This window comes from Mauremys reevesii, linkage group 9 (assembly GCF_016161935.1).
Source record: "Mauremys reevesii isolate NIE-2019 linkage group 9, ASM1616193v1, whole genome shotgun sequence".
In the NCBI taxonomy this organism is placed as follows: domain Eukaryota; kingdom Metazoa; phylum Chordata; order Testudines; family Geoemydidae; genus Mauremys; species Mauremys reevesii.
In genome coordinates, this window is record NC_052631.1 from 41,070,764 (window position 1) to 41,095,612 (window position 24,849).

General features: G+C 42.8%; 1 long non-coding RNA gene across 2 annotated transcripts in view; it reads left to right on the top strand.

Annotated features, from left to right (window-relative positions):
* LOC120371600 overlaps positions 1–24,849 on the top strand; it is a 196,359-nt gene that overhangs the window by 89,726 nt on the left and 81,784 nt on the right. The window contains exon 4 of one of the 2 annotated variants that reach the window (XR_005584483.1): positions 8,767–8,897. The exons of the other annotated variant lie outside the window; for it this stretch is intronic. This is a non-coding gene — a long non-coding RNA (uncharacterized LOC120371600). Of the gene's footprint in view, positions 1–8,766; positions 8,898–24,849 lie in introns of those variants that run through there. 2 annotated transcript variants of the gene reach the window in all.

The window sequence follows — 24,849 nt, forward strand, 5'->3', positions numbered from 1 at the left end:
TTTACATTTTGATCTAAGTCATGGTTGGATTCAGTTTGATCTCCTCTGGCAAGAAAATGCATAACTGGGGTCCCACTGTGGCTTGCACCTTAAAGTCTCTTGTGTTGGATCTCTAGAGCTCTATTGTTCCTTTGGAGGGCAAATGTCTCGGAAAGTCATTGGTGATAAGGGAGTCTCTGAAACAGGGCCGGCTCCAGGCACCAGCTTATCAAGCAGGTGCTTGGGGCGGCAACTCCGGAGTGGGGCGACACTTTCAGGGATTCGGCGGCAATTTGGCGGAGGGTCCCTCACTCCCGCTCGGAGTAAAGGACCTCCCGCTGAATTGCCGCAGATCGGGATTGCGATCGAGGCTTTTTTTTTTTTTTGGCTGCTTGGGGCGGCCAAACCCCTGGAGCCGGCCCTGCTCTGAAACAACCAAAGCCCTAAATCATTAAAATGAAATTTTTAGATTCCAGTATTGCAAACTTCCAGCACTCAAAACTCTGAGTCAGATCCCCCCAAAAATCACAAGAGGCTTAAAAATAATATATTTTTACGGGGTGCTGGAACAATTTTTATAGTGGGAGTGCTGAGAGCTATTGAACCCAACTGTAAACCTTATATATAATCAAGTATCAGAGGGGTAGCCGTGTTAGTCTGGATCTGTAAAAGCAGCAGAGTCCTGTGGCACCTTATAGACTAACAGACTTATTGGAGCATGAGCTTTCGTGTATGCATCCAACGAAGTGGGTATTCACCCACGTAAGCTCATGCTCCAATACATCTGTTACTCTATAAGGTGCCACAGGACTCTTTGCTGCTTGTATATAATGGAAACTACTTAAAGCCAGAGGGTGCAGCAGCAGCTCTCGCACCCCTAGTTCCAGCATCTATGCATTTTGTATTCTTTTTATTTGCCATCTGGCTGTGAGTCTTTAGGGTTACATCATTGAGTTTTTCTCCAGAAACATGAGGGCAAGAAACTTACTTTAAAAAAAAAAAAAAAAAGGTCTTCTCACTTAACCATATGCCTTCAGGAGCTGGAGCTTTAAGGAAAATACCAAAGAGTCCTGTGGCATCTTATAGAGTAACAGATGTATTGGAGCATAGAGCTTTCGTGGGTGAATATCCACTTCGTTGGATGCGTGTGGTGGAAATTTCCAGGAGCAAGTATATATATGCAAGCAAGGAGCAGGCTAGAGATAACGAGGTTAGTTCAATCAGGGAGGATGAGGCCCTCTTCTAGCAGTTGAGGTGTGAAAACCAAGGGAGGAGAAACTGCTTTTGTAGTTGGCTAGCCATTCACAGACTTTGTTTAATCCTGAGCTGATGGTGTCAAATTTGCAGATGAACTGAAGCTCAGCAGTTTCTCTTTGAAGTCTGGTCCTGAAGTTTTTTTGCTGCCTTTAAATCTGCTATTGTGCGTCCAGGGAGATTGAAGTGTTCTCCTACAGGTTTTTGTATATTGCCATTCCTAATATCTGATTTGTGTGAAAAATACCAGGAAAATACCAATTATCATGAGACTCAGGACAACATTATGAAAGTTGGCAACACTGAGGGTATGTCTACACTACCAGAGTAGTTCGATTCTACTTAAATCTTATTTGTGGAACCGATATTACAAAGTCGAACGTGTGTATCCACGCTAAGGACAGTAATTCAACTTTGTGAGTCCACACTAACGGGGCAAGCGTCGACATTGGAAGCGGTGCACTGTGGGCAGCTATCCCACAGTTCCCGCAGTCCCCGCTGCCCATTGGAATTCTGGGTCGAGCCCCCAATGCCTGCTGGGGGAAAAAATGAGTCAAGGGTGGTTTTGGGTAACTGTCCTCATTCAACCGTCACTCCCGCCCTCCCTCCCTGAAAGCGCCGGCGGGCAATCAGTTCGCGCATTTTTCTGGTGAGTGACAGCGCGGACGCCACAGCGCTGCGAGCATGGAGCCCGCTGCGATCATCGCTGCAGTTATGGCCGTTGTCAACTCCTCGCACCTTATCGTCCACCTTTTTCATAGTCAGATGCTGAGAAATTGGGCGAGGAGGCTACGGCAGCACGGTGAGGACATGAAGTCTGAGAGTGGCACAGACCTCTCACAAAGCACGGGACCCCGCACCGTGGACATCATGGTGGCAATGGGTCATGTTCATGCTGTGGAACGGCGATTCTGGGCCCGGGAAACAAGCACGGACTGGTGGGACCGCATAGTGCTGCAGGTCTGGGATGAATCACAGTGGCTGCGAAACTTTAGGATGCGTAAGGGAACTTTCCTTGAACTGTGTGAGTTGCTGTCCCCTGCCCTGAAGCGCAAGGACACCCGGATGCGAGCAGCCCTGACTGTGCAGAAGCGAGTGGCCATAGCCCTCTGGAAACTTGCAACGCCAGACAGCTACCGGTCAGTAGTGAACCACTTTGGTGTGGGCAAATCTACCGTGGGGGTTGCTGTGATGCAAGTAGCCAACGCAATTGTTGAGCTACTGCTCTCAAAGGTAGTGACCCTGGGAAACGTTCAGGTCATCATAGATGGCTTCGCCGCGATGGGATTCCCAAACTGCGGTGGGGCTATAGATGGAACTCACATCCCTATCCTGGGACCGGACCACCAGGCCAGCCAGTATATTAACCGAAAGGGCTACTTTTCAATGGTGTTGCAAGCACTGGTGGACCATAGGGGACGTTTTACCAACATCAACGTCGGATGGCCGGGCAAGGTTCATGACGCGCGTGTTTTCAGGAACTCTGGTCTGTTTAGATGCCTGCAGGAAGGTATTTTCTTCCCGGACCACAAAATAACTGTTGGGGATGTGGAGATGCCTATAGTGATCCTCGGGGACCCAGCCTACCCACTAATGCCCTGGCTCATGAAGCCCTATACAGGCGCCATGGACAGTGACAAAGAACTCTTCAACTACCGGCTGAGCAAGTGCAGAATTGTGGTGGAGTGTGCTTTTGGGCGTCTCAAGGGGAGATGGAGGAGCTTACTGACACGCTCAGATCTCAGTGAAACCAATATCCCCATTGTTATTGCAGCTTGCTGTGTGCTCCACAATCTCTGTGAGAGCAAGGGGGAGACCTTTATGGCGGGATGGGAGGTTGAGGCAAATAGCCTGGCTGCTGATTACGCCCAGCCAGACAGCCATGCGATTAGAAGAGCCCAGCGGGAAGCGCTGTGCATCTGGGAGGCTTTGAAAGCTAGGTTCCTCAGTGAGCAGGGTAACCTGTGACTATTAAGTTTGTTTACAGATAAGCTGAACCTGCCCCCATTTCTTTACCCAGCTAATGTTGACTATCCTCTGCAGTTACATACCCCGTTCACCCCGTTCCCCCCCTTCCAACGCACGCTTAAAAATAAAATACATGGAACTTTGTTAATTAACACCGTTTTCTTTATTACTGATTTCACGGTAAAGGGTTGAAACTGGGACGCAGACTGTGGTGGGTAGGGTGTGTGGTGATGTAAAGACCGCTTCTAAACTCGAGGAATGACAGGCTCCTGCTCCTAGAGCGGTCCTCAGTGGCGGACTGGTTGTTTCAACGGAGCTTGCCACCCCTCCTTTTCGGGACTCTGTGTGTGGGGGCTATGTGACTTTGTGGCGGGGGAGGACGGTTACAGATCCCCTGCTGCGTGGCTCTGTGATCCAGGATAAGGACCGCTGCATAAGATCTCTAACCACCCTCCCCCGCCACAAAGTCACATAGCTCCCCCCCCCCACAGAACATGAAAACCACCTCCCAGACTGACCAGGGTGCCTAGTGACTGCACTGTGTGTGTGACCTGCTGCTGAACCTGCCCCCGTGTCTGTACCCTGGTAAAGGTGACTGTCCTGTCCAATTACCAACCCCCTTCCCCCCCTTCAAACACAGTCTCCTCTAAAAGAACATGACGGAAACAGTAATTAACAGAAAAGTATTTTTTATTATCAACTAGACAGTTAGGGGATGAAACTGGGACGGGGGCTTGGGTGAGGCGGGAAGGAAAGGACTTATCAAAATGTTGGGAATGACAGCCTTCTTGTACTTGAGCACTCTGCAGGGGTGGAGTGACAGTTTTCACGGCCCCTGCCGCCCCTCCTTCTTGGTACTTTGGGTGAGGGGGGTATGGGACTTTGTGGCGGGGGAGGGCGGTTAGAGATAGACTGCAGTGGGGCTCTGTCCTCCTGCCTCCGGTCCTGCAGAACATCCACAAGGCGCTGGAGCGTGTCCGTTTGCTCCCTCATTAGTCCAAGCAGCATTTGAGTTGCCTGCTGGTCTTCCTGCCATCACCTGTCCTCCCGTTCGCTGTGTGAGCGCTGGTACCGTGACATGTTCTCCCTCCACTGGGTCTGCTGGGCTGCCTCGGCTCGGGAGCAGCCCATAAGTTCTGAGAACATCTCGTCCCGTGTCCTTTTCTTTCGCCACCTAATCTGCGCCAGCCTCTGTGAGGGGGATGCCGGGGTAGGTTGGGAGACAGTCACAGCTGTGTGATGGGAAAAAGGGAGTGAATTCCTTACAAAGATACATTTTTGCGAACAATGAACATAGCCTAGTCTGTCTCTGTGAACAAGACCATGCACAGCACCTATCTCATGCGCACTCAGGACAAGTTCGAATTTTCGGCCTTCGCATTCAATGCCTGGGGTCTTGCAGTGGAGATCAGACAAGCGGGGCAGGACAGCAGAATTCGTGTAGCAGGCAGACATGATAAGCCGTAGACTTTTGGCTGCTTAAAACTTAATTTATAGCAGTGCCCTCCTTTCACGGTCAAAGCAATGCTCCTACCGTTGGCCAGTTCCTGCTGCCGGCAATCCGGAAAGCATGAACTCTGCCCCTGTCCCGCCTCCACCGTGTGGCTGTAAACCGCCGGTTACAGTTATGTAAAGGAACAGGCAAGCAGTCCCAATACTAACATTCCCCTAATTCAAAGCAGGGTCACCATGAGCGACATCACCCTGCTGAGGATCAGTGACACAGATAAAGACCGCATGCTGCGTGAAAGCCAGCAAAAACCAGGGCCCTATGCTCTGCGAGGCAATGATACCAGAGTACCTGAGGATAGCCTGGCGCGGAAAAGTGTGCTACCACGGAGGACACAATAAGGCCGCTCTCCCCAGGAACCTCATGCGGAGGCTTTTCAATTACCTCCAAGAGAGCTTCGTGGAGATCTCCCAAGAGGATTTCTGTTCTATCCCCGTTCATATTGACCTTCTTTTCCATTGTTAATATTCCTGTTCTGTTCAAAATAAATGTTTACATGTTTAAAGCACTTACCGACTGATCCTTCCCCTGATTCAGGGTCCGGGTTAACGGCTGGGGAGGGTTGGTAGGGGATCTCCGTGAGGGTGATGAAGAGATCCTGGCTGTCAGGGAAATCAGCGTTGTAAGCACTGTCGACTGCCTCATCTCCTTCCTCATCTTCCCCGTCCGCGAACATCTCCAAGGAACTGGCCGTCGACACTATCCCATCCTCAGAGTCCACGGTCAGTGGTGGGGTAGTGGTGGCGGCCGCACCTAGAATGGAATGCAGTGCCTCGTAGAAGCGGCATGTCTGGGGCTGGGATCCGGAGCGTCCGTTTGCCGCTTTGGTCTTCTGGTAGTCTTGTCTCAGCTCCTTGATTTTCACGCGGCACTGCGTTGCATCCCGGCTGTATCCTCTCTCTGTCATGGCTTTGGAGATCTTCTCGTAGATCTTCGCATTCCGTTTTTTGGAGTGCAGCTCCGAAAGCACAGACTCCTCGCCCCACACACCGATCAGATCCAAGACTTCCCGATCAGTCCATGCTGGGGCCCTCTTTCTATTCTGAGATTGCATGGACACCTCTGCTGGAGAGCTCTGCATTGTTGCCAGTGCTGCTGAGCTCGCCACGATGTCCAAACAGGAAATAAGATTCAAACTGGCCAGACAGGAAAAGGAATTCAAATTTTCCCGGGGCTTTTCCTGTGTGGCTGGTCAGAGCATCCGAGCTCGGACTGCTGTCCAGAGCGTCAACAGAGTGGTGCACTGTGGGATAGCTCCCGGAGCTGTTAGCGTCGAATTCCATCCACACCTACCCTAATTCGACATGGCCATGTCGAATTTAGCGCTACTCCCCTCGTCGGGGAGGAGTACAGAAATCGAACTAAAGAGACCTATATGTCGAACTAAATAGCTTCGTTGTGTGGACAGGTGCAAGGTTAATTCGATTTAACGCTGCTAAATTCGACATAACCTCCTAGTGTAGACCAGGCCTCAGAGTAGGACCAAGTTATTGAATTCAGTGCTGAAATGGAGGGGGAACAGAGAAATCTTTGAAACACTGTTTTGATACTGTGTATTTATCTTGTTCTTAGTGATACAGGCTGCTGTGAGCTGCATCAGTTGAAGCCTTTGTGCGTCAATTACCTTCAACCCAGCTAGCGTGAGTTGTAGTACCCTAGCCAAGAAGTCCTAAAAGCCTTGTGGATCCCTGTAGAAGTTCCTTGTAACCCCATGTTGTTCCTAGGGTTGAAGGACACATCAATGGTTGGTCCCACAAGCAGGCTCACTGGGGTCCCCATAAGATGAGCTGCTGACCAATTCATAGGAAGCTTCTGAGGAGCGTAAGTGGGCAGTGCAAAAGTGGCAGGGCCAAACAAAATGGTTCCTATTGCACTAGGGATATAGAGCACCTTTGCCCTCAGCTCAGTCGGGTGGTCACAACAATGAATGTTTTTCCCCACTCCTGCTATTGACGTGGCAGCTGAGTTGGCAGCAACAAGGGCAGGGTTCAGTATCTAGGAGTTTCGTTTCAATAACGCAATGCAAAACCGGCTCGAGCCCCCACCCAGTGACCTGTGACAATTACATACCACTGCCCTGGCGCCTCTAGGAGGCAATACTTCCCCTCTCGCAAGCACAGAGTCTGAGTGTAGCAAAATCCTTTTAATAAAGGAGGGAAGCAATGTGGCATTATGTTGGGGAAACACCACAAACAGGATTCATAACACAAACCATGAGCAAAAGACCCGCCCCCAAGTAAGTTTGGCAGTATCCTTTTCCCCTCAGGGTCTTAAGTCCAACCACTGAAAAGATCACCCAAAAGTCCAACACCCCAAAAGTCTCTGTCCCTGGTCAGTGCAACCCCAGAGTTCAAAAGTTTATCTGCAGAGTTCTACCCCCCCGCACCAGCTGGGTGGAAATGGGGGGGAGGGGCACACGAGGTGTTAAGGGGCACCTTACGTGGTCTGAAGCTGACTGCCCTGCCTCTCCGTGGGGTTCTGCTGCAGCCTTTACCATGAGCCACTCCACTCCACCAGCCGTCCCGTGAGCCGCTCCAGCCATCCCAAAAACTGCTCCGCTCTGCCAGCTGCTTAGCAATATCTCTTCAGGCTCCTCCACTAGTTAACACAGCAATTAGTGATCTCAGCTCTTAGTAATTTTAGCTCTTTAGTGATTTCTGCTTGTAGTAGGGGAGCCCCAGTGCTGGTGCACCATTGGCCCAAAGTGAATTCAGCAGAGCAGCCTGTAACTAGACTCTTTATGGAATCAAAATTAGCTCTGCTATTCAACAGTGGAGAGAGGAGGAGGTGCAATGGGTGTTTCAGGCCTCTGGGGGGAGGGAGGGCAGCATACCATTAGGTACAAATACCTGTCCCCAGCTTCTCTCAATTCACTGGGTTTTGGAACCATGTCTCTTGTCTAGCGAGTGCTACTTAGTTGATGGTGAGTCCCTCTGTCATAAAACAGTTCCACTGGCCTTGATTCACATAATCAGGGTAACAACGCTTTATTCTTCCTGCCCCAATAACAGAGAAACTGGGGATCCCACAGCAGCCAAAGTGACCATCTGGGCAGCTGTGGGCTCATGCTAGGTGGGGTGGGTGTGTCTATGCAAACAAGACCAGCCCCTGAAGTTCTTTTCCACAACTCGCCACAATTCACCACCAGATGTCAGGGTACAGCTCATCCTGACTCTGCTTACAGATGCTTACTGCCTCCCAAAGACCTTTGGGAATGGGAATGCTGCAGACGGCCTCTGAAGAGATGGAATTAGCAGAGTCCTCTACAAAGACCCAACCACTCAACCCAATATAGAGCAGAGAAAGCAGTTGCCATTAGATCTCCTGAAAATCACAAAACGATGGGAAGAACAGGGGACATTTGTTGGGGGGAAAAGGACGGTGTTCAGCTAGCTGGAAATATATTTGTTTGAGGAGGTCTGTAGATATAATCCACTGGTGTGTGTCGTGGGCTGATCTGCAAATAGGAGGCAATTACAGCGGTAGCTAGACAGCACTTTAGATCGTTAGTTCAACCTGCTGTAATTCATGCTTTTTAGCTCTGGAGGTCCCTGGTTCAAATCCTGATATGTTCCCAAAGATGGTAGTCATCAAACCAGTTCTTTGTGGGGTTAGCATGATGGGGTTAGCACCTCAAACTCGGGCTTGGTAGGAGTGTATCTGAGGATCAGTAAAATCTAAAAACTATAATGAAAAATGATAATCAGGAACCACAAACTTCTCACAGCGCCACATGGTCAGCTGTATCTCTTTATGTTCATTGAGTGGCTATTCCTGTCCAAGCAATGCTGGAGCAAGATATTCTCTGCTGCCATCTCCTCTGTGGAAAAATAAAATGGAGGAAATCTCTGCTAAACTTAGTAAGCTGGAAGCTAGGATGGAAAAACATTATGGAAAAAGCACAAGATCAAATTAACTGAAAGCTATGTGCCTGGACAATGAGGGCTGACTACAAAGTTAGTTAAGAACAGTATTGCTGGAGACCGTTGGTTTCTTAAGTATTCTAGCCAAGTACAATCCAGAAATGTAAGTGCAAGGTCTGCTTTTTCTTACAGACAACCTTGTGCCAAAAGATATGAATCTTGATGTAAAAAGAAGATCCTATCTCCATGGAAGAAGTCTACTTCATTCTTGTGGGAAATGCCCATAAAAACTCCCATGGAGTAAGCACCATTGCTGGTCAGAGGGATTGTGATGGAAATCTGCTTGCTGCATGCACTATAAACTATATCGACTTCAAAAGGGCTAACTGCTGTTTTCTCCCCATATTTCAGTCCAGCCATCCATGCTAACAGAAGGGTCACTATTTTAGAAATTTTGTGAAAAAAGGAGCTGAAGCTTCCATTTTCTATCGGGCAAACCTCAGTCTTTTTTTTTATTTTTTTTTAATTATATATCATATGCATTCTGGGGCTAAACATCAGCATTCTAGTAATTTAACACGATCCAAAACATTGCTCTAGACCAGTGTTTCCCAAACTTGGGACGCTGCTTGTAATAACATGATTCCTTGAGCTATAAGGAAACCACCAAATATAGCCAGAGTTGGTGGTAACACTTCTTACGCCAAAATGTGGCTAGAGTCAATCACCTAAAGGTCATGAAGATAAGTCTTATATCATTAAAAGCTCTCCAAACCATCAAAGACCTACATGCCAATCTGGGATCACAAACCCTGGGATCTACAGTTGCAAGAAAGACTTCACCACAGCCCCCTCTGGCAGTCTCTACCAGTGGGTATCATTAGGCATAGATTAAGGCATAGGCTTAATAGGCAAATGTCTTGGGCCCAGACTGCTTGAGTCATGTAATGACATGTCAGAATCAAAGCTTTTGTTTTAAAAGAGATTTTTTTATGATGTCAAGAATTTGGTCTATTCTGAATTCTGTCACTAATTAGTTGGGTGACCTTGAACAAATCACACGCTCTCTGGGCCTCCATTTTCATGCTTATCCACCCTTTTTAAATGATCTGAGTGCTTTTCAGCCATAGATCTATGTAAAAGGTATTGTTGTTTTGTGGCATTTTCCAGTTTACCATTCTATTTCCCCATCTGCTCTGATGAAGTGGTATTACAATATTTATTCAAACCCTCTTAAAACCAAAATCCCGATACAGCATGTCTGAATGAGGACAATTTCAGTGCCTTACAAAACATTTAAAGCAGGGGTGGCCAACCTGAGCTTGAGAAGGAGCCAGAATTTCCCAATGTACATTGCCAAATAGCCACAGTAATATGTCAGCAGCCCCCCATCAGCTCCAACCCCCCGCTCCCAGCACCTCCTGCCCACCGGCTGCCCCACTGATCAGTGCCTCCTCCTCCCTCCCTGCACCTCCTGATCAGCTGTTTTGTGGCATGCAGGAGGCTCTATGGGGGAGAAGCGAGGGCATGGCAGGCTCAGGGGAGGGGGTTGGAAGGGATGGAGTGGGGGCAGGGCCTGTGGCAGAGCCAGGGGTTGAGCAGTGAGCACCCCCCAGCACATTGGAAAGTTGACTCCTGTAGCTCCAGCCCCGGAGTCGGTGCCTGTACAAGGAACCGCATATTAACTTCTGAAGAGCTATATATGGCTCCGGAGCCACAGGTTGGCCACCCCTGAATTACAGGATGTGGACTATATGCTGCTTGTGATAAACAGGGATTACAGTGATCACAGGTAGAATTTAGTCTGAAAGATGGAAGGGTAAATGGTTAATTCTGCAGCATGGAAGGCAGAGATCTCTCTGTGAGATTTTCAAAGACACAAATCAGGGCCGGTTCTATAATCCCGTTATAAGAGTGCAAGTGGGTATTTTGGGGGCCCTGGATGTCACTATTTAAAAAACAAAAACTTTTCAGGAGTCCATAGGCTAGATAGATCTCGAGGAAAATCTTGGATTTTAAGAGTTTTTAAAAATAAAATTTTTTGCTTCTGTGTGAGTATTTTTGCAGTGGCTTTATATAAAGGATAACTGTACTTATTGTAGAGACAAAGTGGGAAAAGGAACATCTTGTACTGGACCATCTCCTGTTGGGGGAAGTGACAAGCTATGGAGCTTACACAGAGCTCTTCTTCAGGTCTGGGACAGTGAGTACAGAAACTGGTCCAATAAATGATATTACCTCACCCACCTTGTGTCACTAATACCCTGTGATCAACACAGCTACAACAACACTGCACATATTGCATATACAGTCAAACCTCGCAATAACGCGCCCCGCCATAATGTGAAATCGCATATAACGCGATCGTAGGTTGGCTCCCCTTTAAGGCATAATACAGTACTGTACCAGTGGTCCCCAACACCATGGCAGGGGAGAGAAGCTGCAGCCCCGCTCCTGCCAGGGACAGAGAACTCCGAGGCTGCGGGGCCGGTGCTCTCTGACCCCAGCAGGTGTGGGGCCGCAGCTTCTCTCCGGCTTCAAGAGGAGCCGTGGCTCCCCACCTGCCGGAGACAGAGAGCACCGGCACCCACAGCCCCGGAGAAGCCAGAGAGAAGCTGTGGCCCCGTGCCTACCGGGGACAGAGAGCACCAGCGCCCGCAGCCTCGGAGTTCTCTGTCCCCGGCAGGCACGGGGCCGCGGCTTCTCTTGAAGCCGGAAAGAAGCTGTGGCCTAGCACCTGCCGGGGACAGAGAACACCGATGCCCGCAGCCTTGGAGATCTCTGTCCCCAGCAGGCGGGGGGTCACGGCTCCTCTCCTCTGCTGGGCACTAGGCACTAGGGGCACTAGGCGGTGCACATCAGTGCACCGCTTTGGGGACCACTGACAAACTGACTGGTTTGAAACCCCGCTATGCCGTGACCCCGCGTTTAGCGCAATGGAAGTTTTTGGACCCCAAACATCGTGTTATAGCGGGGTTTCACTGTATTTTAGTCTTTCTGACAGTTGGGGCCCCTTGAAGACTGGGGAGGCAAATGTCCCTTTTTTGCCACCTCTGCCCTTCCCCCAATAGGCCAGGGCCTCACACAAATGGCAGTTAAGGGCCTAACTCTCTTTGAAAGTCCCCCTCTATCTTTGAAAGACTGGTTAAAAATCACCTATGATTCAGGGAGCCTTCTGATGGCCCTTCCCATCATTTGTACCTCATGCTGTGTCTATAAACTGGGGGCAGAGGGGCGGGTGCTCCATACTTTCACTGTAGAAAGGGTATCTATGAGAGCTTTGCATATGCACTCATGAAGGGTTTCAATGAAGAATGGACCATAGGTTCTGAATATACACAAATCCGCCAGTGTCATTGATCATGCATGCAAGTGGTGCAAGGGGCTGCAGTTTGCTAGACTGGAGTAGGGGCTGCTGGGTTGGATTTTTGCCCTGGCCTAGAGTTGAAGTTGGAGTTCATCACCCTACCTCGCTTGCACTTCTCTTGCATAGATTCTTATTACTCAGGCTTTAAATGGATGAAGTGTCCTTGAAGACCTAGGATATTTGCAAAAGCAGAAGCACCGATGTTTTTTAAGGGTTTGTCTGCATGGTGATTAGTCCACACCAGAGGGGTGTAGATTTAAGTCTGCACTAGTGTGTCATGTACTACCTGGCCTGTGTAGACCCTGCTGGCATGGACAAAAAGCTCCCTAGCATGCAATAATGTAGACCTGTTTCAAACAGTACTACATTAACATGCAGTAGAGCACCTTATAGTGTGTGCCAGCATGAACCACCTGGTCCAGTTAGTGTGTGACACGGTAGTGGGGACCAAAATTTACCCTCCACTTGTACAGGCTAAGGCACAGTGTAGACAAGCCCAAACATTTTAAAAAGGGCTAGGAAGGATTGAGATATGTGATCTCCTCATCAGTGCTTTGTGCTGCTGGGAAGGTTCTTGAAGGTATGACCTTTCAGTCTGGACTTCTGACTGAGATATACCATAGATCATCACAAAGATCAAAGTACCACCAAGCATGACTTCCTGTGTCCATGGAAAGCTGCTCTGTGCAAGTCTCCTCCAAGGATGACATATGAAAGCAAACGAACTTGAGAAAGGAAGGATGGTCTTGTGATGAAGGCGCTAGGCTGGAACTCAAAAGACCTGGCATCAGCTTCTGGCTCTGTGAAAGGGTTCTTGTGTAACCTGAGAAGTCCCTTAATTTCTATGCCTGAGATCAATATCTGAAAAATGAGGGTGATAATCGTTCCCTGCATCACAGTGGTGTTGAGGATTAATTCACTGTGGGATGCTCACATATTACAATGCTGGAGGACATACAGGTAGGTAGGTAGATAAAGCCCAGTGAGAAAAGAGGTTATGACATTATATAGAAAACTGCATCAGTCTTTCATTCCCCTCTTATGGAAGATGCACACTGAGTGGAGGAATAACATTCTTAAAAATAATTAAAATGAATTATCATGTTTTCTATTCTGACTTTCAACAGAAAATCTTTATGTATTAACTGAACTTTAGCTGCTTGGGAAGACTTGTATATTACTATATTGAGACATAAATTACTCATCTAATCACCAGGTCATTACAAAACAAGCATACACCTCTGCAATTCTAATATTAATGCACTTCCTTCTTCTTTTGTCGATCTGTTGCATCCTACATGTGTTCTTGGCATTTAATTCAACTAGCAACAACACTGTAGCCATGTGAGGGGTGTAGTTAGTAGCTGGCTGCTATAAATCTCAGAAGAATTTTCCTTTATGCATCATTTTGATCTGTATTTTACACCCTGGCTGAACTCTATGTAAGGCCTCATGGTTCTGGCTGTCTTTTGTAGCTGGCTGCATTGGCAAATGTGGAAATCTTGTGAGGCCTAAAGAGGCAGTAGATCATTTTTTTGTGTCTCTTGTTTTAATAGGAATTATCCTAGGATTTAACATTTCTGTTAACTTCATTTTTTTCCTTTTTAACTGCACTCCACAGAATGTTTACAAGAGTTGCATGCAGTCTGTCATGATATACCAAAGTAATAATTCTCAGTGCTCAGTATTCATATTTGTTAGATATATTTTTATGATACAGACACAATTCTTGGTGCATACCAAATACCCACTTCATACCATCTCTTCTACATGTCCCACACAAAGTAAAATCTGTTCAAGTATTCCTGAAACAAAGCACTCTTTTATATACCCAATGGATATAGTTTCTGTGAGACAAGAGCTCTAAATTTCCATTGCTTTTATCTTAGACAAGATCCACTCATCTAGTTTCTGGAGGTACTGCAATCAGTAGAGAATGGGTTGTATTGCAAAGGGTAAGGGGAAAAAAACGATTAAAGTAATACATGTGTGTAGCTATCGTTTAAAAAAAAAAAAAGCATTGCTTCTTGGAATAAAACCAAATGATCTTTTGGATCTTGCAGTAAACTGATATTGTTCCAACTTTTTTCTTTATCTGACACACATACACACAAAATCTCCTTCTTTCAATGTAGCCCCTTGACAGAGAGCTAATTTAAAGAAGATTTGGGAGTATGATGCAATATCAGCTGCCTTCGCATAACTCGTTGCTGTTTTCATTTGAAATCTCTCTTTTAGACTCAAATTACAATTTGGAAGTTTAAGCTAATTTTTTTTTAAATGACTGGGCTGGTTTGATAAAATTCCTGAAAAAAAATACTGAAAATGATGAATATTAAAGAAAAAAGTTAAGATCACAAAGATATTTACTAGATATAAAAAGACATTAATATTGAAACAGAGAAACTTGCAACCTTATAAGTAAACAGAACTTGTGTTTTATACATAAGCAATTGAAAACATATAATGTCCATGTTCTTCTTCTGAATTGTTTGAAAGAGTCAATTTTCCTGAATCCCCTCTAAACAGTGCTATGAAGAGATTTTTTAAAAAAATAAAATCAGATCAATTCATGTAAATATCTATAAGTTCCACCTAAAAATGTTTTACTTATAATCTAAATTTTTAAAGTGCATACATTCCTATATATTTGGAAGAACACTGAAAAACCACATTGACAAAAAAGAAAAAAATATTTTTAGCACATTAAGTAGACTGTTTAAAAGTATTGTTATATCTGGTATTCCCATGGTATCTGTAAATGCTTTTAAAGTACAGTATGCCTCCCAGATAGCATTATATCAAATTTTATTCTGGTTAAACACTAAAACATGCACTTGTTTTCCATTAAGGATATTTTAGAACAAAAAAGTGATTTATATTAAATCCGCCCTTTATACATTTCCTCTTTAACTCTGTTAAATATAAAGTTGCTTAAAATCAATTAAAACCTGAAATAAAACATTTTTTAAAATGTTACTTGTATGCTTAAATACTTTTTCTCGTCATTACTTTTATTTTCACCTACTATAGCTGAAATGATCCAGTTATACTCAAAATATTTTTAAACTCTTCAACGGAAATCCATATGAATGTCACTGTTTTACACGGACTTCATACAGTATTGTTAACCAGGATAGAAAACACAAGGATTACATTTTCTTTACTCTCTTTATGCATTAACGCAATAGTTAAATCAGTGTATATCAGGGGAAATTCTTAAAGCCAGAGCATACATAGGCAAGAATTTCTTTTGGTTCCCAGAATCACTGAATATGAAAGTAAAGTCAATAGAGAAGTTTGTATTAATTGAAATCTGGCAGTTTCCAGGGCAAATGTTAAGTCAGAATGGACAGTGTTTTAAATCTGTTTTGCCATTCAGATGCATATAATCCACTGAATTCTGACAAACTCAGGCCTTGTAGACCTTATAGATTCAGACCAGGGTTGGACAAGTCAAGTTAAATTTCCTGACCCACTTGTCCCAGTCTGATTGTGACCATTACTTGGTTGTTTTTTTTAAATAAAAATACACACAGACCTCAAAAAGGATCATCAGAGAAGTTAATTTTTTTAACGAAAGCCATATTCAACCTATTAATAAGGAAAAGCAATAACCAAGAAAATTCATGCCACATCTTCAAAGGCTTTTTTAAAAATAAAAAATGAAGTGGTTTCAAGAATGAAAAACAGCTTCATTAGGTAGCATTTGTATTTGAGTTATTTTTCAACATTGGTCATCATTTTCTTCTTTTCTTTAAATGCTTTATTTATCAGCATGAAATAGATAGACTGCTGTAACATAAAAATTGATTCAATATACAATTCAGCTAGGTCACATGTCATTCATATATAAATGCAAGTATGTGTGCATATGGGTATGTATGTGTTGCAAGGGTCGAACTAAAGGATATCTGTTCCACTGTGTAACCTTCAACAGGATTTCAGAATGACTCTGTTTGCAGAACCTGCCTCAGGTTCTCTTCATCTATCACCTTGTTCAACAGTGAAATAATACTGATGTCTACAAAATTATACCCCTTTTTAGACTATACAAGTTATTCATGTTTTCCATTGCCAGCTGAAACTAAATCTATTTTATGTTATCCTGGGGAAAACAATTTAATTTCAGATGAAACTTCCATATTTCTTCACCTGGCTGTTTTTAAATACACTTACTGTATATATGGGATACCTTGTGTTTTAAACATCTGTTGTGAGATTAAAATAAGATCTTAATTTCTGGTATGCTATTGATGTTAGAAAAATATAAGATAGAAAGCATTATTAGCTATCTGCTAGTTGACAAGAGTGCAGGATTAGGTTTCTTTAAGGGAATTACACTTTTGATGACCCCGCTACATATAAAACATGTTAGCTAATGGGGGTGCAGAGGGGGCAGATTTAAGTGTTTGATCAGGAAATCCTGCATGAGCATATTGGATGGAAATTTGATTAGTAACCTTAGTGACAAGGGGATCAGATCCACTCTCTACATACAATCAGATCTGGCAGTACATGCTTTTTTGTCTCTTTGAAGGAAGGGAACATTTGTACAGAATCAAGACAGTGTATTGGATAATTTAAAAAGTTGTTACATATTGAAACCTGAAAATCACCTTTTTTATTTTATTTTGGAAATATGTTTGCAATTAGACTAATGTTTTAAAAAATCTTTTAAAAAATAAGACTTTTGGTTATATTTAAAAGAAATAGTTTTCCAAAAAGAGGTTTTTGTCTTAAAGCAACTACTATATTTTGATCTCTCTGCTGTGAAATCTATTAGGAATGGAGCAGAACAAGGAGGAAAAGAATAAACAGTATTTACTTTAAAATATATTAGTGTCCTTTTGAACAGCATTGTTAATATGCTTATTTAATATTGACCACTGGTGCTGCAGCTGATGAAAAAGTTGATTTCATTTTGAAAGTCTGTTTATTTTTTCAGCTAGTTAAGAAATGGTATCATGCTTCAAATAAAGTGTTAAGAATAAATATTTCTCTATTTTGATAGGCTGCTTATTTGTATTTAATTTTGAGAGAAACTAAAATTTGCTATAGTGATCAAAAGGCCTCCCTGTTTTTTGGTGACAAGTATCAATATAGTATTTCAATGGGGCTACACTGATTTACACTAGCTGAGCTGCCACACCCAATCATTTATTTTGTAAAAGGAGTTGGGGGGAACCCTCACAAGCTTAAAATATCTCATGCATCATAGAGACCAAGGTTGGCATTTGGCTTTTTCGTGACCTCCAGTTGTAATAAAACTAAAGGACACATTCTGCTTACAGTTGCATCAGTGCAAGTCTAGAGTAAATCAGTTGACTTGAATGGACTTAGGGCACAATCTTGTAAAGAGCTGAGCATCTATGAAAGGTGCTAAGTGCCCACGACTTCTCCTGAAGGGGTAATAGTGTCTAATAGAGTGAGTCAGGAAATCTGCAGTGGGGTATAGTGGATAGGATACTGGACTACAAGTCAGGAGACCTGCATTCTCATCCTGGCTTGGTCACTGGGTGACCTTGGACAAGTCCCTTTGCTTCTGGTTCTCCTTCTACTCTTTGTATGTCTTGTCTGGATTGCAAGTTCTCCAAGGCAGGGACCACTCTCGCTATGTGTTTGTACAGCACCGAGCACAATGGATCTTGGTTGGGGCCTCAAGATGCTACTGTATATAAATAATAATTAATCAGAGGATGCACTTGGCACCTTGCAAACTTGGGCTGTTACTCTGGCTTTAACTAAGAGCAGACTTTGGCTCTAAATTACTAGTGATTTCCATATTTTTATGGATGATTCTGAGGAAATACTGGATGTGAAATCAGCCCTGCAGTTTGACAAAGAAAAGCATGTCAAATTTTCCAATGTGTTGTGGAAAAAAATACTCAGAGTAACCTTTATGTGAAGTCCATTGCAAGAAGTAATTAAGTAATAACATCTGATGACACAGGGACTGTCATCTGTTTAAGCTCAAAAACTGGAAAGCTCTAGGAGACTAGATATCAGATAACAAGAGTGCCTGCATCATGGTGCTCTTTAATGACTCCTGTCTTTGTGCCATTGAAAGTTAACAATAGAAAATGCTAATTTTTAAAAAGCCACAGAGGGAGGAGACAATGGTAAAAGATTAGGGGCCTGATTCTTATCTGACATATTTTACACTGGGATTACTCCACTGACTTTGGTGGAACTGCTATACTTTACACCTCTGTTAAGCCAGAGGAGAATCAGGCCCAAACTGTATTAACTGAGTCTAGATGGTTACAGGCTTGGCACTCACTAGTGGGTTTGCAATTTACTTTCAAAAAATGGTTTAATGAACATTATCCCTTTTGATGAGTCTGATAATGTTACTCTGTGCTCAGTTTATACAATAGTCTCATGAGGACAGCCAGTGCTTTTCAGTGCAATTTATCCATCTAATACCTAAAAAAGTAACACACCCAGCACTTAACACCCCTTAGCCTTAGGATATAATAACTGTTTGTTTGTTTTTTCATTTTGCTACTTGATGTCAAACCATTTAGAATGGCTTTCTCCTTATTAGCCGACATTATTTGTTCTCATTTTTAATATTATAGTCCTTATTTGCAGATGATTATAATGGAATGACAAAATATAGCAAAAAGAGATTCTGACCAGATTCTAACAGCTAACCAACTAAATGGAACTTTTTTTTTAACACCATCCAATGATGTCACCAGTTTGAGGTTTCTCTGGGACTTTATTAAAATGTTTGTGACAGAGCCAATGTAAACCATCCTAAATCTAACACAGAGCTGAAAGGACTGATTTTAGGGAATGCAAAGATATGGATCATTGGGTCTGTCGAAGCGGCATCTTGAGCCAATTATTGGTGTCATCTTGAGCCAATTTAATCAATCCAAGGGGGACTCAAAGGGGTTGGGGGTGCAGGGTTGCAAGTGTTGGTCAAACATTCTGACTAAAATGCATTTGTTGTAACAGCAACCAATCTCCACTTTGTTGTCGTGTGTTGTTATATGTGTACTGTAAATAACTGAGCACTCATTTCAACTTCTAAATGTTTAATTGCTGGGTAATATTTTGTGGTGTGTGTGTAATAAAATATACACTTACATTTATTTCAAGATACTTCTCAATAGGAACCAATGTCAGAGTAAAAGAACCTGAAATCAGAACATTATTATCTTTAAAATATTTTGCCAACACTGAAGAGTATATTTACATTATCTGAGCCTAATCCTGTAAGCAATTACTCATGTGAATAATCATAGCTATTATATATTATGTGGACTATTTACATGATTGGATAAGGACTGTTTGTGTGAGTAAGATTGTATGGACCTGCCCATAACATATGACTGACAAAACTGCTAAGAGAAAAAATAAAAATTAAATTATATCAAAATATCCTTAAAAATAACCTACCAAGCCCCTGACAACAATTGCCAGCAATTATAAAATATACTGGAAGCCATTTTATTTAAATCCTATTAAAAACTGGGGAAAAAATACTTTTTATAACATTAATGTTCTCGGTATTGTACATGAGCAAACTCTCACTCATGAAAGCATAGATGCTGGAACTAGGGATGCTGGAGGTGCTGCCTCACCCCCCTGGCTTGAAGTGGCTTCCATCATATATAGCATTTACAGTTTGGTCCAATGTCTCTCAGCACCTCCGCTACACATATTGTTCCAGCACCCGTGCATGAAAGAATTCCTTAAACACATATTGTCCCACTGACTGGTGTTTTTCACATGGATAAATGTTTGCAGAATTGAGCATCATATGTGTTCTTATGTACTAATTATCAATAGTAGTAATTTTAAGTTATCTTTGTACCTGAATGTTATAGAAGTATTAAGGCACAAATGTAACCTAATATTACAAGTTTTAGATACTTAAATGATTCATTGCATTTAATTATTTTAAAATTAGAACCTAACATATTTTGCTTCTATACAGAGGTTCTATTCTGTATATTTTTAGAGAAGGAATTAATCTGGATAGCTATAGATGGAAATAATACAAATGACAGATATAATAATATACAAATAAAATTTTTATAAGTAGTAAATAAAGTGTATTTCAGGTACTTTGACTGACATTATCCAGGAATATTCAAAATAAGTTAGTTACAATGGGCTTTTTGTTTTGGATAAGATGTCTTGGAAAGCAATTTGCATGTTTTGGAATTGTTAACATTGTAACAAGTTATGTCACAATGCAGCACAGAAACAACTTAATGCAGTGGGATAGAATGTAAGATGAGATGATAAAATAGAAAGCTAAACTTTAAAGAAATACACACTTATTTTTTCTGTTGCACGCTTACTGTCAAATTAAAGACATAGAGATTTGCTTTAATTTAAGCCAACAGACCAGGAAAAAAGCAGTTAGGTAAGTGTCCAAATGAAATCTATCTTATATTTCTGCATTCAGTCACTGGGCTTGATTTTCCCCTCACACCAATAGAAATCAAGAATTTTCTATAAAATTAATGGAGTTATACCTTTGTGAACACAATATAAGTGAGAGTAGAATCAGGCTCATTATATCTTTTTCACTAAGTGCTAAATGCTTTTTGTTTCTAACAACATGTGCAGAAATATCACTGAATGCATTATCAACTAGTATAATATTAATGTATAGTACTAAACTTTCATCTGCATGTTTGCTTACATGCCTAGTGTTGTATGTGCGCATAGTTTTTCCAGAAATAAAGTTCTGATATCTTCGCATAGATATCTGGTGTAGCTATGTACATATTCAAAAGTCAATGGCCTGATCCCCGGAGGTGTTGAGTGCCCTGCAGGACAGGCGCTCAGCAGGATCAACTCCATATTTCAAAGGAAAAGTTAAACCTACAGAATAAAAATGCAAAACAACAAGGGGAGAAAAGTGAGATTACTTGGAAAACATGATACTTAAAAAGCACGTTATCTAGATCTTTCAAACAAATATTTCTATCTGAAAGTGTTAGTCTGTTTTGACACTGAAATAATCCTACGTTTCAATGACAGAGGGAAATTGATTTTAAATTCATGATGGATGGTATATCTGCTTATAAGTATCATATGAACTGCTTTTCTACTTGTTCAAAGCTTAAAAACAAGCTATTACTGCTTAATTTATCAGTGGAGAAACAGTTTCTGCTATGTTTATAAATAGCATGATGCAATTTATCACAACTACATAGTCTACGTTTTCCTCTTGTACTTAGCAACATATTTTAAAAAGTTCAGCTTCAGCTATAACCTGCTGGCTCTGGGTCTGTAATTTATTATTTGCAGTAAGAGATCACGTCCAGAGTTTAAATGTCCCTAGTTGAAAGTTTATACCAGTCAGGATAGAAAATTATTCTTTATGCCTAGGTTGAAGTACATTACTTCTTTATTGAATTAATTATGATAAGGATCATAACTTTAAACTAGGGGTGAGGTGCTGGCTTTCTACTAGGATTGCTTGAAGCAATTTTCATCTGGACATTTTTGTAGAGTTATTGAGTCTGGCAGGTCTGAACTTTACGAGAGAGTGACTTTCTCAATAACTTAAAAGAGGTTGGACATTGATCCAGGCAAAGGTTTACCATATTCCATGTCTCTAGCCAGGAAAATTTGCACTGCATACTGAACAAATAACTACAGAACCAAATTAAATACATCTTATGAGTCTTTTAAAATAAAAGCAATGCTGGTCCTTTCCCAGTTGGATCGATCAGGGAGCTGTGTGAACATGACAGCTCCCTCGCGCCTTTTTTTTTATCAGGATCATGTGTGGCCAAAAAATAAGGTTTTTGGTCAAGCAGGGATTTGTCTATAACAGGGGTCTGCAACCCGCGGCTCCGGAGCCGCATGCGGCTCTTCAGCCTCCTTGTTGTGGCTCCCTTCGGCCTTGACAAAAGAAAAAAAAAGAAAAAAAAAGAATAACGGTTATTTATTAATTTAATTTTTATTTATATATTATTTTATTTTTGTTTATTTTGTTGCACAGTTATCTTGGAGTTCGAGGTGATACTTTAACATCGAATTTTTAAAAAGTTTTTATAATTTGTCAATTAAAATATGCGTCACATCCACGTCTATAGCCCTCGTCTTTACCTGCAGGTGGCGTCTTGAGTGTGCGACCCCCGCGGTAAGCTAACCATGAATACATCCCAAAAAAGAAAAATCTCAGAAGAAAATAGAGAGTTTAATTCTGCATGGACAGATTCCTTTGCCTTCACTGCCAACAACGCTGGCTTACCTGTGTGCTTGATATGTGGCAAGAAATTAGCAAACAACAAAAAATGTAACGTTGAAAGACATTTTCAAAACAAGCACTCAGCATTTTCTGAAAAGTACCCAACTGAAGATGGGCGAAAGAGAGCGATTTCGGAACTACTACGGAAAGTTGAGCAGAACAAACATACTTTCAAGAAGTGGATCAACTCTCCAAACTCAACTACAGCTGCTAGTTTTGTGGCAGCTCATGAGATCGTAAGGAGGGGGAAGCCGTTCACAGACGGAGAATACATGAAAGAATCGTTCATAAAAATATCAGAGCATCTATTCTCCGAATTCAAAAACAAACAAGAAATTATTCAGAAAATTAAAGAAATGCCTCTCTCTGCAAAGACCGTCAAGGACAGGACCATTAAAATGGCAACAAACATCACCAGTAAGCAAATTGATGACATCAATTCAGCTCAAGCATATTCAATTGCCTGTGATGAGTCGAGTGATGTAAACGATATTGAGCAGACAGCACTGTTATGCAGATATGTGAACTCTGATGGGTCGCAGGAAGAACTGATTGAACTTATACCGCTAAAGGGCCAAACGCGGGGACAGGACATTTGTGAGGCTGTTTTGAGTTGTCTAAAAGCCAAAGGAATAAACACCACTCACCTGGTGTCAGTGTCTACTGATGGTGCACCCAGTATGAGAGGAGCACAGAAGGGCTTTGTGAATTTACTTCAAAAGTCGCTGGATCGAGAGCTGATGACGTTTCACTGCATCTTGCACCAAAAATCACTGTGTGCTCAAACATTCCCCCCTGAATGTGTGGAAGTGATGAACCTCGTTATTAAGATAGTGAACAAAATAATTGCAAATGGGTTAAACCACTGACAGTTTTGTTCATGGTTAGATGAAGTCGAGAGCGCATATTTGGATCTCCTGCTGCACAACAGAGTTCGGTGGCTGTCAAGGGGAGACGTGCTGAAACGCTTCGCTGCTTGTCTGGAACATGTGAAAACCTTCTTGGAAAGCAAAGGCCTCAGCTATCCCGAACTGGGAGACCTCGTTTGGCTGGAAAAGTTTTATTTCATGGTGGATATGACAAGTCACTTAAACACGCTGAATAAAAATCTCCAGGGAAAGGGAAGCAGTTGCTGGAGGATGTTCTGGCATTTGAGCGCAAGATGACAGTGTTTGCCAGAGATGTACAGAGAGGTACGCTCTCTCACTTCCCCTCCCTGAGAGAGTTCAAAGAAGAGAACAATCACATAAATTGTGATTATTTACACCGTGCAATTATGGCAATGCAAGCTGCATTTGGAGAAAGATTCAGCGAGTTCAGAAAGGAAAAAAACACTCTGTCCTTCCCTGTCACACCGCTGGACATCGACCCATCCCTGCTGAACATATCCGCATTCACAGGGATAAGTCAGCCCGATCTTGAAATTGAACTGGCCGACATAGCGGATAAAGACTTATGGGTGTCCAAGTTCAAAAGCCTGACAGCGGATCTCGAAGAAGTCGCCCGTCAGAAGGCCACTCTCGCTAAAGAGCACAAATGGAATGATATTGACAACCTCCCCAAACCCGACAGACTTGTTTTTGAAACATGGAGTGCCATTCCCGACACGTATATGAACATGAAAAAGTATGCATTTGGAGTCCTGTCCATCTTTGGCTCAACATACTTATGCGAGCAAGTTTTCTCGAGCATGAACTTCATAAAGTCCAAATATCGCTCCCGCCTCACAAATGAGAGCCTACAGTCCTGTGTGAAGATCAAAGTCACATCTTACAGCCCCGACACAGGGAAGATCAGCATCGAGCTTCAGAAACAGAAGTCACATTAAACAGGTGAGAACACTAGCATTTAATAGGCTATCTTTATTCAGAAAAAAACATTTATTTCAGACCCGGAGCTGATGTAGTTTTTTATTGTATGTTCAGGTGCTTCGGTTGATTGCTGGCCGAGAAAGAAACCCGAAGAGGATGAAAGCACACTGAAATGGACTTGTCAAAAAATGTTCCTAATTTTATGTTTACTTTTTTTAAACTGCTAAGCTGCAACTATATGTTTTTTTATATTAAAGTGGGCTACGTTTTATTTTAATTTTACACGAATACAGGAAGGACTCAAAAAGGCCTGCATAGTTCAGTGTTTAATTTATTTCAAAGTAGGCCTACACATGCACACTGCACTTCTGTTTGTTGTATTCTGTTGTTGTAACAGGTAAAATTAAAAAAAGATTAAAACAAGATTAAAACTTTTAAAAGTTTATAAGCAGTGTTATGTTTTGCGGCTCCAGACTATTTTTCTTTAGTGGAAGAGGGGGCAAAATGGCTCTTTTGATAGTAAAGGTTGCCGACCCCTGGTCTAGCAGAACCTAGGGTGGCTGATGTTCCTACAGTGCCAACAGGAGGCTATACAGGGCTATACCCAGGAAGCACTGTGGAGAGTTAGTGTTACATGTAGTACCTCCCAAGAGACCCAAAGTAAATGTACCCCACAGCCCTCTGATTGTCTAGGTGCCCTATTTAACACTATGGGTTGCACCTGGAAGATGTCTGGGCAACCATACAGACTTTGGCTGGCTGTGACTCCAGACTTTGCCTTGTCTTCTGATCTAAGCCTGACTCTGGCCTGCTGCTATCTCTGGTCTCTGACTCTGGCTTGACTCTGACCCTGACTCTTGCGATTC